At 29.6% G+C, this 16,817-nt stretch overlaps 1 long non-coding RNA gene across 1 annotated transcript; it reads right to left on the minus strand.

Moving 5' to 3' along the window:
- Nucleotides 1-653: 653 nt before the first annotated feature.
- LOC111914742 (uncharacterized) lies at nt 654-5,675 on the minus strand. The gene is made up of 3 exons (XR_002857913.3): nt 5,367-5,675; nt 5,156-5,236; nt 654-3,119 (listed from the first exon to the last, which is right to left on the minus strand). It is a non-coding gene; the product is annotated as an uncharacterized LOC111914742 (long non-coding RNA).
- Nucleotides 5,676-16,817: the final 11,142 nt, after the last annotated feature.

Below are 16,817 nucleotides of genomic sequence, written 5' to 3' on the forward strand. Positions count from 1 at the left end.
TACAATGAGACTTTAAATGGTTGCCTTGTGTTTATGCTATCAAATTTGGAGTTATTAGCCACAAAATTCTTGAAATAATAGGAAAAAAATTCAATATATAAGTTATAATTAATAGGCTAACAAAAAACATAACTCATTTTTGAAATGAAGAATAATGAAACTAAAAAAGAGAAGTAAGCATACCATTACATATCATAATGACATCCAAATGATACATATGAAAGAAGTTTCACATCATGAGTTCTCAGAAAAAATTTCATTTAATATCAAACTGATGGAATTTCAATTCAGTGAAATATTGTTAAAAAGAATTACTAAAATCTCAACCAAAGCCTAAAAATCAAATATTTGACTCTACTGTATTTAATGAAAGAAACAAAGAAAAGGTAGGTTTCTCTGTAAAATTTTGTTAAACACCTAGTGGGTACTAAAGTCAAGAAACTTATAAACATTGTGCATTTTTTGACTTCTAGGAAAGCATCCGGTACATATTAGAAGTTTAAGGAAAAGGATAAATGTCGCATGGAATTTGGATGATGCTTCTTGCACTTGATCAACATACAAATTGAAAACAACCCTTATAATGTAATTTACTCATTTCAATAATTATACATATTTACTTAGAGCAACTTCATCAAAATTGCCCCCTGCCACAACAAAAGAGCAAACCGTGTAAAATTGGAAATTAAAGAAAAATAATATAAACTCTTGAGTATAAACTATAAAAAACTTCAAAAACAAACAAAAATCAATGATAATTGCAATAAATTACTATTTTGCATTTAACCATAAGTATGTTGCTATGTTTGTACGAAGAGGTGTTTTCATTGTACTCATTTTAATTTAATTGTTATAATATCCAAGCCAATTCAACATAATAATTCAGAAAAACGACTCTTTAGCAACATATAGGGCATGAAAATTCAACCAAAAGGAGTAATTAAAATAAATTCAACCATAACAATTCAACATATGAGGTGGTTGTAAAGTGTAATACTAAATTCCCAATTTAAACAAAGAAATAATGTCCCGTAATTAAAGAGGCCTAAAGCTTCAACATAACCACAATAATTGCATGTGAAGTTGCATAAAAATATATAAAACTAGGCGAATGGCCGCACGTTGCGCAGAAACATTTATATAGTTGAAGTTTTTACAAATATATGATTTTTTAAATATAACACTAACGTTCTTGTTAAATTTGATATAATAATTTGTAGATTAATTTGATATAATATATTGATTATTTTGAATTATATGATAATATATAAATTATTATAACGTCATAATTCCAATTGTTTGAATGACTTTTACTCACGAGTTACACATCAATAAAATTAAATATTATATATGGTTTAATATTATTTATAGTTGTTATTTTTAACTAATTTTTTAAAATTTATTTTCTTAATGTTTTAATTTCTATCATTATAATTATTTAAAACATCAAACATTATTTTTTGATTTTAAAGGTAACTATATAATCATTTATAGAGAGTTATTTTTAACTATTGTTATTATAAGTTATTTTAAGCTACTTAGTTGAAAATTTTTAACGATTATATAAACATATTTAGTTAAACTGATATTACAATTTAGTTTTTGCATTTATCACTATAATTTATCACTTTTAACTATTTACAAAATGTTATTTGGTTTTTTAATGGAACTGAAATTTATATTTAAGGTGACACTACAATGTTATATTTAAATTAACAATTTAAGTATTTTGTCCAAACTATTCAAAAGTTGCAGCTTTAAACTGATAATGGTTTACATGCAACAACATTTTAAATCTAATAAGTTAAGTATAATATGTTAAAATTTAAAGACATAACTTTATAAATAAAAGTAAATATATTATTTTAAAATTGAAATTTAGTCTATTTATGATTACACTTTATGTTTGATATTGATTTTACCTTATTAACCAACTTACAATCATTATTAGAAAGACTCTACAATTTATCACTTTTAACTATTTATAAAATAATCTTTGGGTTGTTTAAGTTAAATCAAATTTATATTTAAGTTGAGCCTATAATGTTATATTTTAATTTATAATTTAAGTATTTTATACAAATTGTTCAAAAATTATACCTTTAAAATGATAATGGTTTACATCCAACAATATATTAAAACTAATAAATTAAGTATAATATGTTAAAAGTTAAAAAACATAATTTTATAAGTAGAATTAAAGATATTATTTTAATATTGAAATTTAGTTTATATATGAATACACTTTAGAATTTATATTTGTTTAACCTAATTACCAAATTATAATTATTATTATAAAGAAATTGAAAAGTCATGGGAGTTTCAAATGAATGTGGTGAAATGAAAAAAGAATGGGGGTTTCAAATTCATGAGATTCAAGAAAAAATGCTAGCTTTATAAGTATGTATGATCTTAATCTTAATATTAATAAAGAAGAAATCAAAAGGTTCTATTAAGCATTTCGTCGAGGAAATAGTTGGCGAACCTTGAAATTCTATATAAGAACATCACATGATGATATAAGTGAAGTCAATTCCTTTAAAAGGAAATGATTGTTGGGGCTAAAGCTTCAACCAAGCCACACTAATTACATGTGATAAAAGATGAATATCATAAAGAATCGAGAATAGGGTGGTGGACGAGGGAATAACTTTATAAACCTTTTCTTGTATTTCTACCTAGGGCCGGTCCAAACGGTGGGCAACCCGGGCGACCGCCCAGGGCCTACGACTTCAGGGGGCCCAAAATTTATGGACTATGTAGTTTATATATATATATATATATATATATATATATATATATATATATATATATATATATATATATATTACCGAAATGATTTTTAGGACCTAAAGTTGATTGAAACTCAATTTAGCTCAAAATATAAACAATTTAGTTTGCTTTTTATTTCTAATTGAGAACGTCTATATTGAAGAGTAATGATAATTTTTTGAATCTTTATTATATTTGTATTTGAGAGGCCTTTTTTTTCTTTTCCCCCCGGGCCCCATATATGTTTGGACTGGCCCTGTTTCTACCACTTGTAACAAAGTGAATGGAAGAGGATGTACAAGAACTTTAAACGAATTTTAGCATGATTGTTGTCTTGTATCCCATACCTACAATTAGAAAATAAAAATATGTAGAATAAAAAAAGATATTACCATTAGTAACGTTACAAACATCATTAAAAAAATACATGAATCTAGAAAAATGCATCTAATGATGTGACATCTAATAGAAAATAAAAGTACTTCTACTCAAGCATATTTAGAATGGATCTACACAACAACATTTTAGCTTCTGAGTTTAAGGATGAAATGTGACATCTAATAGAAAATAAAGAATTTTTGAATGTAAAGGAACTTTTGAAAATATCTTTTATGGGACATTAAAGCAAAGAATGGACAATGGAATACATATACGATTTAAAAATATTTCATTGAAAACATACACACGGGTAGAAATAGGTTGCATTCAAAATAATTTGAAACATCAAAATCAACAAAAGCTTAATAAAAATGTATTTTGATGATAGTAATAATCTGGTCAAAAGGGGAAAGTTCACACACAGATAGTTAATACCCATGATCAGATTATACCATCAAATAGAGAAAGTGTCTTTTGGCGTAAAATCAATGTATCATGCTATTGTTGGCTTAAAATGAAAATAGCAACTATTGTTGGTTTAAAAATAAATATAGCATGTTATTTTTTTTCTTTAAAAAAGAAAGTGTCATGCTACTTTTGGCTTAAAAATGAGAGTAGCATGCTATTTTTGCTCCACAAATGAAATTAGTGTGCTATTTTTGTTTAAAAAATAAAAATAGAATGTTATTTTTTGTCCTAACTAACGAAAGTAACGTGCTATATTTACTTTGAAATGAAAGTACCATGCTTTATTTACATTACAAATGAAAATAGCATGTTATTTCTTCCATTGGACCAAATAAGTTTCATCAATGGACTTAAATATTTAAAATAGAAAAAATTGGATAATATCCTTAAATTCAACTGACCATAGGGATAGAAAATGGTACTTACTAAAAAATCAAATTAGCATACGTGAGGATATTACAATCAAATGAATTTATATGTATAGAATCATGTATAAATATTATAGAAGTTAATCATTGATAAAAAAAATGTTGAACATAGTTATTTGTGTAGCACATTGAAACAGTTTGTCAATACACATATCATTTTTATTAAAAAGTAATTTATAAATTAATTATAAATAATAAAAATGCACTTTTCATCCTAAAAGTTCCAAAAGCACATCAAAGCTAATTTGAACTTGGAAAAACTAGTTTCCCAATTCATTATCTTTTCAATACATACAAAATTATCCAATTTATAAATAAAACCTCCGGTTCTAAAAATCTCAAAAAGCACATTACATTGTTATTGCCCTTATAACTTCAAACCAAAATTCTTCTATCTTTTGGTCCTTTAATATGAAAATTTTCATTTTTATTATCATTTTATTCAAATAAATCATTTTTCTAGAAATTTCATGAATATTTTGAATTCAATTTTCATGTATTTTTTATTTATGGCCAAAATACCCTTAGCCTTCAAAAACTCCAACACCATCCCAAGGCTTTTACAATATTTTCAAGTATGACATAAACTATAAAGAGAAATAGAGAAACAATTGTCCATCCCATGTACCAAATTTCAAAGAAAAACTTGTAAAATAAATGATAAGAACTTGCAAAATTATTTTTCTTATATCTGATTCACATTTGACTGTAAGCAATAAAAGTAAACCAAAGTTTTCATTTCCATGTAAATGAACGGAAATTGCAACCTTTAAAAGTGCAGAAAAAAAAAAGTTTTCATGAGAATCATGAAACTAAAAACACCAACAACAGGAGATGCAATTTGAAGGACCCTACTGCATCCTGTAATTTCAAAACAAAGGCCTTCATAATCCAACCTCTCCCCAGCATGTTCAAGTTTCTTTAAATGACCATTATTTTCCTCTTTGTGTGAGAATATATTTATTTATAAAATAATTCAAGACCAAATTTAAAACTACTTCAAATATACCAACTGAAATTTTTGTAGTTTCAAAGTAAATCATTCTTTAAATGGACACCATCTCATGAAAATAAAAAATAAAAATGGAGTTGGGAATGCTTGCTTTCACCTGTTATAACATACTAATGCCCTCAATAAGAAGAATCTTGCAAGGCTATGTATAATCTGGTAATATCGACAACACAGGCACCTTCAAAACAGAGAAAATGTATTTAAAGAAAACGATAAATAAATCTAGAGCAGAGAATCTACTGGAATGTCAAAAAATTACAAAAAACCAGGATCGTAAAGAAATTACATGAAGGCTTCATAGTTCTAACCTGACATCATCTTAAAACCTTCTTAATCGATCAAAGAAAAGCAAGAATATTCGGTGACCAAAGCATTTGTGTGTGTGTGTGTGAGAGAGAGAGAGAGAGAGAGAGAGAGAGAGATTGTGGTACTCATTAAATATTAAATAGTCTCTTTCCATTAAATCCAAATTAAAGAATAACTTGTAAAATAAATGATAAGAACATAATACTGAAAAGGGTTTTCTGAGAGAGAGCGCCTGGACAAAAGCAATTCACGATTTTGGATAAAACCATAACTGAAAACAATTATTTGCTACAAGATTCGTCCTTAAACTGACGGTGTTAAAAATGTCCATTAAAATTGAAATAACATGACTAACCTGCTATCGCATCAACCTTTTCAATAATAGCTACCAAACGTTAAAGTACAAGAGATAGATAGATAATGGCGAAGGTGATGGGAATGAAAGGTATATATCAGATTTGAGTGATAAGAGACGGAGAATTAGGTTAAGAAATGAACGGACAAAGAAAATTTATAAGTGACTACAAAATCACTTGACATAACTGATCTGTGCATACAATCGTGGCCAAATCCTTGGCAGGAAGGTTTGTAGTGTTTGATCTTCACAAACAGAGGACAATTGACAATTTCATTCACCATTAATATATATTTCATAATTGAAATCTAAGACTATTTTAAGTGCAAACTGATTAAAGGAAAGCAATGTAAAAAAAGAAAACGGATGAAAATTATTATTCTAAGGTGTCCATTTGATCTAAGGGTAGAAAACTATAAACGAAACATAATCAAAGGCTCTGATTATTTAAAATAATGTTATAAAGTTTCTCTTTTAATATATATTAAGATACCATCCTACTAATGAAAGAATTTTATTTAAAACAAGATAGTAATAGTTTTTGACAAGGTTATAAAAATCGTTCGACGGTCGACTGGTGTTAAAAGGATTAATTCGGGGATCATAGATTATTAATAAAATATTAAAATTAATTAAATATTAATATATCTTAAGAAAAACAAGTACTTCAAAATTAGAAAATAAGAAAATTTGTAATTTGGAAATTTGAAAATACAAAAATATGAACATTTTGGTATAATATTTGAAATTTTGAAAATTTGAAAATTTTGGAGTAAAAAAAAGTTGATTTTTTGAATTTTTTTTTGACCTTTTTTGACTTTGCTTTGACTTTTTTTTACTTTTGTTGACCGATTAATCCCACCAAAGCCGATTAATTCTAAATTTCCGATTAATGCCCTAATCCTCGACGGTTGGAGGACGTCAAACGATTAATCGCCGATTAATCCCGATTTCTGTAGCCATGGTTTTGAGTTAGAATTGTGAATTGATTATGACCAGTGGCAGACATATATGGAGCAAATGGGGGTCCCAGGCTACTGCTCTAATTTTGTCCACAAGTGTAATTTTTTTTTTTATATATTTTATATAAGTGCACATCTGTCCAAAAAAATTATAGGTGCAACTCTAATCTATCTTTAAGGCTAGGTAAGCCCACAACCAAGTTAGCTCACAACCCACTTAAACCCAATACCCAATTCTTAAGTTATGGGTGTAGTCATAAGAACAATCGTACAAAGCAGGAAAAAAAAGAGCTCATCTCTGCCTCTATGTGAAGCTGTGACGGAACCATCAATAGGAAGAGAAAAAATTCCAAAAAATGTGTATTCGCAAATTACTTTAAAAAAAATTATGTTATTATATTTGTACGAATTTTTTTGTGCCACTGCTAGTAAAAATGTCTGCGTTCGCCACTGATTATGACATCTTTAGGTTTTTTGTATTTTGAAAGGGAAGTGATTTGTAAGCAACAATTTGTGCATTATAAAGTTGTAAAATACAATATTTTAAAGCACAAATTGTTGTGTACGAAAAAAAACTGTTGTGTACGAATCAGTTCCCATTTTAAAACATCTTTACTCGATATATTTTAATAAAACAAGATAGTTTCCACAAAATATTTTATTGTACTGAAATTTTCCGCAAACAAAAATAATATGGTTTTAAAAGTGTACAGAAAGTTTTTTTATTTTTATTTTTTATTTTTATTTTTTTTTTTCTGAAAAATCGGGAATGACACACTTACACAACTCATCAACTTCCAACAAACTAACTATTATTAATTTGATTTTTAGTAATTTAATTTTCAATATAAAATATATCTAAGTTATAGATTTCTTCATATTTATTTGAAACCAACACCTTTCTTCAACTTCCAATTAGCTAACCATCATTAAGTTGATTTTAATTCATTAAACTCGTTTTTATTTTTAAATTTAGTGATAACTTGTCAATTTTCAACATAAAGTATACTTATAATTATTAATTTAAGACAAATAAACTTAAAAGAGGTTTAGAGACTCAAAAATTTTAATACATGGTTAAATATAAAACCTAAATAAAAATGTCAAATTAATTGAAACGTTAAAAATGAAAATTTTCCAAATACGATAACATTAATTAAAGAAATAAAAACTGAAAACTAAATTATGTTTTTTTTAAAACAATGTTAATATTTGAATTTCGAAACGATAATCATGATCGCAACCAAAAAAGTAAACAAAATAATTTATTTTTAAATTAATTAACAATAATAGTAGTTAAAAATAATATTTATTCAAAACATATATTTTACAACTTGAATATATATATATATATATATATATATATATATATATATATATATATATATATATATATATATATATATATATATATATATATATATAGGGGAGAGTTCAATTGAAAAAAAAATAGCCACTCAATTATTTTTGCCGCAAAAGCCTCATTCGTACCAGCGGAAATGGGAAAAGAATAGACATGTGTTTTCCAACAAAATATATTTCCTTAAACTATGTTAATCATTACCTTAATATATACAAAAACATAGTCTTTTTCGTTTTTTTTTTTTTTTTTAATTTTTAAGAAGATATTTTTATCGAAAAATTATTTTAAATATACCAAAATTCATGATATTTTATTCTCCACAAATAGACATCCATATTGATATAGTTTTAAAATAAAATATTTTTTTTTATATTTTCAGTTATCGTTATTCATAAGTGAATAAAAATGAATCAAGTTTTTTCTACAGTACATTCGTTATTCACTTATGAATAAAAACTATGAATAATTTTTTTTTACATTTTAAGTATCATTCATATATGAATATAGCATATACTAAACATAGTATATTCATATTTAAATATTAGACGATTCATTCACTTGTGAATATTACATAGTATATTCACTTGTGAATATTAGATGATATATTCACTTATGAATATTAGATAATATTTTCATATCTGAATATTACATAGTATTACATGATATATCACATGTGAATAATACATAGTATATTCACCATGTGAATAATACATAGTATATTCACTTGTGAATATTAGATGATATATTCACCTATGAATATTACACAGTATATTCACATATAAATATTACAATGTGTTTTCACAAATATATATAATTTTTATATGTTATTCACATATGAATAATATACAGACTTGCATATTCGTTTTTTGGTTTTAATAATCATATAGCGATTCAAGCGAGAAAACATATTCATATATGAATATAACGTGGTAATTTAGTTTATGCATTTCATCAAACAGTTGGAGTGCATACAAGTTAACTATTTTAAAAATGTTAAAAACATCATGTTATCAATTCCAAATCATCATATACTTCCGATTTCGACTTCAGATGTGACACCTATGTCTGATCGATTTCTCATTTTGATTTTGATTTCCGAAAATCCGATTGGAAACCTGTGAGTACCGATTCTGAGTCCTTCAATGTCGACCGTGACTGCGAGTCAAGAACTCCGATTCTAATTTCATGAACATCGAAGAAATTCCGATTCCAACTGATTTCATTTGCGAATCTGGGAAATTCCAGTTCTAAACTTTAACAAATCGATGAAATTGATGAATTTGGGTTGTGAATTTTTCTTGAACGACGAACCTCCCATCTACGAATATTGATTATTGATTAACACTGGATGACATTGATGATGGTTTAGTTGAAGAAATTTGGATGATTGTTGAAGGTTGGAGGAGAAATTTTGAGGATGAACGAACTGTTATCGAATTCACTATAGTTACGTATTTGACATTGAAGGTTATTAACATATTTACAAGTTTGCCACCGTGTCTTTTTATGTTTAGATAAATGAGTGGCTGAGAATGATTCCCCCATTCTCAACCTTTTTTATTTTCTCAATTGAACCCACCTCTAATATATTAATATATATATATATATATATATATATATATATATATATATATATATATATATATATATATATATATATATATATATATATGGGAAAAGTGAATATACCCTTAAATGTATATAAACTTAGGTACCCAAACTTACAATATACTATGTCGTTTTGTATCATATATACATTATAATTGTCCAATGTTTTTATAATTCAATTTCTAATTTGATTTACTTTCAATATTTTTATAAATTTCACATTTATCTTCCTGTTACGCAATTTTCATTTTTAATTATAATATATATTACCAGTAGGTGTTCGACCAAAAGATGTGATGTAAGAGGAAAATAATAATGAAATTTCGAAAATCTTGAAAGTAAATCAAGTTAGGGTTGAAGTTTAAGAGCATTATAATAAATATATCAAACAAAACGACATATTATGATGGGTTTGGGTATCTAGGCTTATATACCCTTAAGGATATATTCAGTTTTTCCAATATATATATATATATATATATATATATATATATATATATATATATATATACTATTGAGATGATAAGAATAAATAAGATTTATCTAAATTAATTAACTTTAATAATGGTTAAAAAACAATATAAATCAAAATTAAAATTAATTTTTTTTTCTTGCATAACCAGCAGAGAATGAAGATTAAGATGATGTAGTTTTACTATATCTTTATTTCATTGTATATTTAAAATATTTTATATCAACTTATTTGTAAAATTATTTTTCCATAATTCATGAAAATGAAATGCTTTTTTATAACATATATTTATCAATATTTTAACTATACAATAATATTTTGCATAACGTGCGAGTATTCACTTAATCTTTTTTTTTTATTTTTTTTTTTATTTTAGAATAGCAACATCATATTAAAAAACAAAACCTCTAGCAAGGAGCTAGAGAAAAGAACAAATTAAGACCGGATTGAATTTTGTAACCACATCATCCGGTTAATCCGAGCCTTAGAATTCCGAAACGAAAATCAACGAAAAGAAAGATCCACGACAAAATCAAAAAGCCTATCTTTTCTAGGTTTATTGCTTCTAAAAAGTACAGAATTATGAAACGTCCAAAGCACCCATATGACCATCATGAACACCGACTCAACAATCGGGTGTTCCATATGAACCGTCAGTCTAGAATCCATCCAATCCATCACATCACTGATAGATGAAAAACAGGAAGGTCCAAATGAAGCCAAATGCCCATCCCGACTCCAAACCTGATCAGCAACCGAACACTGCAGCAACAAATGATTCACACTTTCTTAAGAATTATGACACACGGGACACAATAAGGAATCTATCACCACCCCCCTTTCCACTAGTTTAACTCTAACCAGAATGCGATCCAAAAGCACACGCCATAAAAATGTTAATTTTAATAGGAACAAAACTGTTCCACCTAACAGGCATACTACCCATAGGAAGCGACATATTATCAACCTGATTCCATGCTGATTTAGCAGTGAAAATATCCGACGGTTCAAGCTCCCAAGACCACTTATCCAGCATCTCCCCTAAGCGAGTAGGATTTAAAGTCTCCAAAAGATCATCATATTGGGTCAATTCAGCCCCTCCTCTAATCCCCCGATGCCAATGAAAGTCCCCCCCCCCCCCCCCCCCGAATCCCTATAGTCACTTACCCGAGCATCTTGATTAACGACCAAAGAAAAAAGCCTCCCGAACCGCTCCCTGAGAGGAATATCCAAGCACCAAACATCCTTCCAGAACCTCGTTTGAGTCCCATCCCCCACCACTTTATATATGGAATTAGAAGGAAAACAACCATTATCATGGAGATGATTAATGGATCCTACAATCTTTTGCCAAACACCCCTTCCAGTTCCTATTCTCGAATCATCCGAAAAACCACCAATTTCCCCATGACAAAAATTGACAATTTTAACCCAAAGAGCTCCCTTGTCATTGAGAAACCGACACTTCTATTTATAAAGAAGACCGAGGTTAAAAGCATCCAAACTACCAACCCCAATACCTCCATGAGCATATGAGTTCAAAATCAACTTCCAATTAACCCAATGAATACGGTGTTGACCCTCATCCACTCACCAAAAAAAACCGAGCCTGCAGAGCCTCCAGAGAGTGACATACAATCGCTGGAAGACGAAACAAAGAGAAGAAGTAAATACCCAAACTCCCTAGAACCGATTTAATAAGGTTCAGACAACCTCCAATGGACAACAACTTGACCTTTCAAGAAGATAACCTCTTCTTAAAACTGTCTATAATAAGCTGCCAACCTTTAAGACGAACCATAGATTCTCCAACCGGGATACCAAGATAAACAAAGGGAAGAGTTCCAACCGAACACCCGGTAAAAGAAGCTAAAGAAGCAATCTCCACCTGGTTAACCCCTACCCCATAAAGATTTGATTTAATAAGATTGAGGTTTAGGCCCGACACCAAATAAAAACACCTCAGAATACGAATCAAGTTCTGGATATTAGAGACATCCCACTCCCCTAGAAAAATCGTGTCATCTGCATAAAACAAATGAGAAATACGGACCTCATCCGAACCCAATGGAGCACCCCGAAACACCCCTTTCAGGGCAGGCTCAACGAGTTTGGGGGCTCTAAGCGAACCAAAAATTTGGGGCCCTTTGACATTTATAATACTTAATGTTAAAAAACCCTCCTCCTTTATCCGGGCTTGGGGGCTTTAAGCTTCTTCTTGTATTTTTCGTTTCCTTTTTGAAGCATCGGATTCGTATTTTCTCTTTGACATGATTATTAATTATTTGATTAATAAGAACTATAAGTATATAAGATATGGATTAGGATTATGCCGCCCCTAAGATAATGGAAAGCTCAGAAACAATGGAATCTGTCAATCTGAAATCAGTGAACAATGGAGTTAGCCAATCTGGAATCAGTGAACAATGAAATCTTCCAATCTGGAATAAAAATCAGAAATTTGAAAAGATTAACAACTTTGATCAATCATGCCATTTGGAGAAATCCAAAAACAATTAAAATATAAATATAACTTAATAATAAAACATTGTGTTTTAATCAAAAGAAATTATATAACATTATGTCAAACAAGAATCTCATTTAAATACAAATTATATATCTTAAACTTTTTAGGTAATTGAGTTAACGGTATGTGACACCAAAAATATAAATTCACAACTTTTTATATTTTGTATGCTATATTTCTAATGAAATAAATTATATACATATCTAATTGAAATCTCACATGGAATTCCACATTAATCTGTGTCAATAATCAGAACCAAACATTGTTAAATACCATCAAATGTTAATTTATTATGAAAAAACAATCATTCATTAGATTGCAAATAAGGTTATAAGGTTAATTTATTAAGAAAAAAGAATCATTCATATATAGTCTGCCAAAGTGCCAATGTCAAAGAGTCAAAATTCTATGCTGCAATCAAATGGTCCATGGATTAATAACTTACAATCAAAATTCAAAAATCTATGGTTGTTTAAACCACTAAACTGTAAATGTAGGGATGTAAGATTTGATGACCATAATCTTTAAAAATGTAAAATCTTTTCTAACCCAATTTATATCTTGAATCCTTATAGCTATTTATACAATACGGGACGATTCTGTGTAACATTTCATTCAAAAGAAAACGGTTGGAGGGACTGTGACTCTTGTGGGAAGGTGAGTAAAATTCCGAATTTGCCCCTTCGATTTCTTCTTAACTCAATGGTAGTTTTTAATTAGGAAACATGTATTTTTGAATATGCAAATCAATATTTATTCATTTACATTTTGCAGCTTGTTCATTGTGGATGTATTATGTGATTGTAATGTCCATCATTCCATTGTCAAAACTAAAAAAAAACAGTTTAACACTAATTGAGAATTGAGATTCAGAGATAATACCGTTTCTTTGTTTCAGTGAGAGCAGATTAGAATTGAGAAAAATAGTGGCAGTCCAGAATTATCCAGATCGCCACTCTCCAAATCATCAACATCAACAGAAACCGAGTTTGCGATAATGAAGATTGAAGAAGCAAGAAGAACCGAGGAGTGAAGAGTGAAGACAACACAATAGCAAATCAGTGATCGTTTGCTTGATTGCTTCCCTGAACGGTTGAACCCTCAACCCTTGAATGCTTGAATGAGACAATGAGTTGAATCGCAGAATCAATTAGAGAAGCTGAGAACGGAGGAAAAGAATAGAAGTTGAATCGTCGGGTGAGTGGGATGTGTATTGATTCGATCTTGCAGCCTGATTTTTTGGAAACGATAAGCTTATTGAAATTAAACGGGGCCCCTTACAATTGGGGGCCCTAAGCCCTATCTTAACTCATTACACTATAAGGCCGGGTCTGCACCCCTTCAGCAACCGCATCCTCTAAGGCAATATGAAGCGCATAGCTATAATGAATAAACAAGGAGAAATGGGATCTCCTTGTCTGAGAACTCTGAAAAGCTGAAACTCATCAATAGGGCTCCCATTAATCAACACTGCAGATCTAGCATTAGAGCACAAGCCACGAATCCAGGCTCTCCATTTCTCACCAAAACTGAGAAACCCCATGACCTTATCCAAATACTCCCAGCTCACAGAATCATAAGCTTTTTCAAAATCAAATTTAAACATCATAAGCTTTTTCTTTTTCTTTTTGAACCACCCCACTAGCTCATTAACCATCAACGGGCCATCAAGAATTTGGCGGGACTGGAGAAAGCCGATTGCTCAGACCCAATAATATCATGAAGAACAGAGGCTAACCTATTAGTAAACAACTTTGCAGTAATCTTAAATTGCAACCCAATAAGACTAACAGGCCGATAATCCTTGATACAAAGCGAATGACTGGTTTTGGGGATCAAGGTAATAAAGGATGAATTACACCCTTTCGGAAAGATCGGTTTGGAAAAAAAAACTCTTGCACAAAAGCAATAACATCATCAGCAAGGATCTCCCAAAAATATCTGAGAAAACGTAAAGTAAAACCATCCGGACCAGGGGCACGATCAACACCACAATCCCAAACTGCATTTTTAATCTCTTCAGCCGTGAACCCCACCTCAATAGAAAAAGCAACCCTCGGATCCAAAGACTTGAATCTAGGGCTTCGACGATCGAAACTAACACCAAGAAAAGGTTGAAACTTACTAGCATAAAAATCAAAAAAAGCCTTCTTAATACTAGCAGGCTCCGAAATCCACTCCCCATCAATAGTAACCCTCTAATCATCAACTGGCTTCTGCGTTTTTTCAATAATGCATGAAAGAACGCAAAATTCTCATCTCCCTCCACAACCCAAGTAGATTTAACCTTTTGAGCAACATCCAGAGATCTGACTTTTTCCAAATTCGTCAAATCTCCAAGAATTCCTCTTCTTTCCCGAATTAGGTCATCACTTGCATCTCCATCATCGATAAAATTATCAATCTCTACCAATCGCCCCAACAACTGATTTGAAGAAACATACGCGGTCGACTTAGTCTCTACATTCCAAGACCGAATCCTAACTTTAATAAATTTAAGTTTGTTTTTGAAAGCAACAAACTTACTCCAAGACGATTCAATAACAAAATCAGCCACAACTCCTTTAACCGCATCTGCAAAACCCTCCAAAGAAAGCCAAGAATTGAAGAATTTAAATGGAGAAGGCCCAAAATCAACCATATTAGAGTGAAGCAAGATAGGACAATGATCTGACCATTTCCTATCCAACACCGAGACCTGAAGATGATCAAAACAATCATAAACCGCATCCGAGACCAATAACCGATCAAGCTTACTAAGTTTAGCACCTGTGGCATGAACTCTAGTATTCACTTAATCTTAAATAGTTACATGAATTGCGAGACTCTCCTAACATTCTTAAAAACAAAGTTTGTCATCAACTCTTCATAATTATTACACTTCAATATAAGTTATCTTTGTCAATTCATTAGACTTTTCTTGTGACATTATGGATTGTAAATAAAACTTTATAATTTTTTAATTTATTAGTTATCTGATGAAAATTATAGCAGTCTTTTGTGGTTGTCATTATGACCCATTTGAGCTATAAGAAATTAGGAGTAAATAACTTTATTAATTTATTATGATTTAATAAATTAATTAGAAATTATTTTAAAATTAATTAAATAGTTTTAATTAATCAAAGGTCTTGAATATTAAATAATCAAAAGATTAACTAATTGAAATATTTCAGAATCCTTAAAGGACAAGGGATTTTCGAAAATTAGATGCATCACACATCGACCTGGAGTTGATTTTGGGATAATGATCTAAGACCTATAAATATGATGTTAGGGATCATATTTCATTGCTCCTTTGGATTGGATTTTCGCCATCTTCTCTTCTCCATACCGTATAGGTTGTTGTAATAAAATAAACCTAGATCTATTAGGATGTATGTACACATAGAGTTTTTTTGGATAATTTCCTAATTTATTAGTAATTAAAACTAGTTGACGCCCACCGCTTTCATTGCTTCACAAGTTACTCAATCAAAACTCACGTAAGTACATTAAAATTAAACATATGTATACATCTATGTAAAAAAATTAGCCCCTTGATGACATGGGCATTGTACGGTCGTCCATGTCGCAAATCTTTAGAAACACCCATGTAACCATGTTAGTAAGACATTAAAAGAAAAGAAAGAAAAATAAGAATGCAGTGAAACATCACTACACGATGACGCTGGCTTAACAATTCACCCTACCATGTTTTTTCATGTAGTGAAATGTCCACCTCACCTCACCCCACCACACCATGCGAAAACCACAAATATTCCATATCATTTAAACTTTCCTAGAAGAAGTGAGGAATTTGGTTTCCTTTTCCACTCACGTGCATGGCATACAGAAATTGATTAGCAAATTATTAAATTTGATAAATCTGTACTATTTAATGCAAGAATCTCAAAATTTAAACATTGCATTTGTTAAGAATAAAACGTTAAAGGATGATATAACACTCAACATGAAGATAAATCTATGTAATCAATAGCTTTTATGTAGAAAATATATGTAGTAAACAAAATATTACGTATCTGGTGTGTACGGTGAAATCCGTACGGGGCATGCGTACATTACCGCTCCACGTTCTACTCTTCGTAAAGAAAAGGGCAAGTTACATATATACGCCCTCAATTTATAGTGAAGTCATATGTTTAGTCCATCGTATATATATTTTT

The sequence above is a fragment of the Lactuca sativa genome, chromosome 4, assembly GCF_002870075.4.
Source record: "Lactuca sativa cultivar Salinas chromosome 4, Lsat_Salinas_v11, whole genome shotgun sequence".
Lineage (NCBI taxonomy): Eukaryota > Viridiplantae > Streptophyta > Magnoliopsida > Asterales > Asteraceae > Lactuca > Lactuca sativa.